Source organism: Formica exsecta, unplaced genomic scaffold, assembly GCF_003651465.1.
Source record: "Formica exsecta isolate Colony F162 unplaced genomic scaffold, ASM365146v1 scaffold365, whole genome shotgun sequence".
NCBI lineage: Eukaryota > Metazoa > Arthropoda > Insecta > Hymenoptera > Formicidae > Formica > Formica exsecta.
The window spans coordinates 1688486-1691307 of record NW_021850897.1 but is presented as its reverse complement, the minus strand read 5'-3'; the positions used below and the strand labels follow the sequence as shown (position 1 = coordinate 1691307).

At 32.5% G+C, this 2822-nt stretch overlaps 1 protein-coding gene and 1 long non-coding RNA gene across 8 annotated transcripts in view; one reads left to right on the top strand and one right to left on the bottom strand.

The window, feature by feature from the left end:
• LOC115239108 overlaps positions 1-1584 on the bottom strand; it is a 5201-nt gene extending 3617 nt beyond the window's left edge. Inside the window, exon 1 of one of the 2 annotated variants that reach the window (XR_003884588.1) lies at positions 1355-1584. This is a non-coding gene — a long non-coding RNA (uncharacterized LOC115239108). Of the gene's footprint in view, positions 1-1195; positions 1267-1354 lie in introns of those variants that run through there. The other variant, XR_003884589.1, reaches the window with a different exon arrangement.
• Positions 1-2822, top strand: part of LOC115239105 (octopamine receptor beta-2R-like) — a 64019-nt gene that overhangs the window by 53694 nt on the left and 7503 nt on the right. The gene's annotated exons all lie outside the window — the stretch shown is intronic.

Below are 2822 nucleotides of genomic sequence, written 5' to 3'. Positions count from 1 at the left end.
CTCTTCCGAGCGGCGAAAGCTTGGCTAATATGCTTGACAGTAGACGGAATATTTATAACGGATGAGTTGATTTCAATATCGGTGGGACAAGAAACTGGTAAACAGGAACTATGGTATAAATATTAACAAGCCGGTAAATCGCATTAAGCGGTGAAACGTGACTCGGTAGAAAAGTCACGTTTGTTTATTCTCTAACGGTGGATTATCTTCTATTTGTGTTATGACTCAAGAAATGTAAACGTTTACATTAAATTTACACATTAACAAATCTTGACCATTTTTTTTAAAAACGTACAAAGTTGTCGTAGATCAAAGCCGTCTAATCTGTGGATACTCGAATATTCTAGGGATTAGATACATGAAAGATCATTTGTATAATTTTTTTTTTTCATATTTATTTTATCCAAATCCTCTTTGATGGCACATTTTTGTGTCATGCTTTGTTTTTAAAAATAACTTCCTGTAATAATCTTGTATACCGATATATTCTGTGATTGTTTAAAAAACGATCATAAGTAACATAGTCATTAAAACACGTGATGTTCTAGTGTAACGTGTCTACTGCGCGAACAATGATTTATGCCGATATATCTATTTTAGCTGCTCTTATCTCTCGCGACGTACGCACAAAGACATGAGGTTACATTAATCAGTAGTAGTCAAAACGAACTGTCGAATGATGCAACGCAAACACCTGATTGCGTGGATCGCTTTCGGATGACCCGGATATTCCACTCCTTCATATTTGAGCACGTGTCATAAACGCGATTATGTAATTGATATCGCGATCAACGCGATATCAATATGCCCTCTCCTCCTCCAGCCGCATCTCGCTCTTTTTACGACGATACATGCTATGAAATGAAGTGCGATAAGGTAGTAAAATTGATTAGCATTGTGTATGAGACGCGTAGATGAAAACACTGACTTTCCAATGCTCAAAATTTATCGCGGGACGCCGGGCAAGGTACGACTAACGGGTTTTAAGCACAACCGAAAATAACGTGACCGGTTGACCAATTACCGGATAGATTCTAATGCGGGGATAAATCTTCCTGCTCGAAAAAAACAAGCAAAACTCGAATACATTTCTAACATTTCGAGGCGAAGTATATATATATATACATATATATGTTTAATTATATATGTGCACTGTCGTGGCTACTTCGATCTTTATCATTTTTACCATTTTTACCTTAAAAAGAAGAGTCAAAAGTTGCACGGTGCCAAATCTGACGAGTACGAATTTGGGCATAATAATTTCTTCAACGCGTTGNTATATACATATATATGTTTAATTATATATGTGCACTGTCGTGGCTACTTCGATCTTTCATTTCCTTATCATTTTTACCTTAAAAAGAAGAGTCAAAAGTTGCACGGTGCCAAATCTGACGAGTACGAATTTGGGCATAGTAATTTCTTTACCCATGTCAACGCGTTGTTCGTGGTCCATATTTACAACAAACGTAAAAAAAACCGGTCTTCACACAACCGTAACTCGATACTGACTAACCGAACCGAACAAATCGAAACTTGTTATATATTATAAGGGGAGAGTTCTACAATTAGATTTCACTACTAGAAGTTCCCCCTCCTCCCGTTATATAGCACGCTGTGACGGCCTTCACCGTATTTTTTTATCACACTTTGTACTTGAAATAAGAATCATTTTCACAATCACACAAGAAAATTAGACTTTTTAGTTTCATAAAAAGATAAACAATAATATATTTATATGTTTTATTATATTTTATTATTTCTTGTAAAATTTGCTATGACAGATATTAAAAATAATGTAATAGTTTAATTTAATAATTATTCAACTAAAAGTAAATCAAATTTTTTATTTACTTATAAACTTATATATTAGAATAATTATGTATATATTATAAAGAAGTGTCTCTCTCTTTTTCTTCTTTTTCTCTCTTTTTTACTCTTTGCGGAAGAAAAACTGTTTGCGATCAAGGTGAAGATAGAATGAATTTCTGTTATTGGTTTAATAAAATATTCACATTAAATTAGAGCTCTAATTGCATTTATAAATTAGTTATTTATTCTATTTGTTCTAATTGTTAACAAAGAAAAATTTTATCAAGAATGCATAGCAAATCTCTTGTGATTTTCTGTGATGTAATCTATATTGATTTTACTAAGATCGGCACGTGTTTATCAAAGAATAAAAACAGTATCTTCTCGATAATGGCAGTTTTTCTTCCGTCGTCTTCTTTAAGGCTGACCAATGCTACCGTCAGAATAATTGACCCAAATGTACCACAAAAATAGTGGATCATAAATTACACGGTCTTGACGAGAGTGCACTTGACACAGCACTGTCGCTACATGACTATTATACAGAGAAAGAGACAGAAAGACACGGAGAGGGGAGAAACAGTGACAAAGAGGAACGGTTGGCAAAAGGTGGGGAAAAAAGAGGACATTCCATTGAAGATTACCAGCTCTCTTCCGACGTGTCCTCATTTTGAATACAAACGAATGGAAAACTGCCGTACCAGCTGATATGCGAATCTCGAAGAAATTGCGACAATCAAAGTTGTTATATGCCAAAGGATTATTTAATTATATAAATTTGTTTGTTGCCAACCATCTAAATTCATTTATGAGTTATGCGATGTCAAGAATTTATATTACAATTATAAAAATAAAAAATATCATTTAAAGAAAAAAAATTATAGCAATAAAAAGATTTTATCAAATTTTTGTTTTAAGTTTTAACAAATTTTAACAAATTTATATATATAAATTTTTAATAATAAAGTTTTAATAATTTTAATAATAACAAATAATATTAATTAATACTT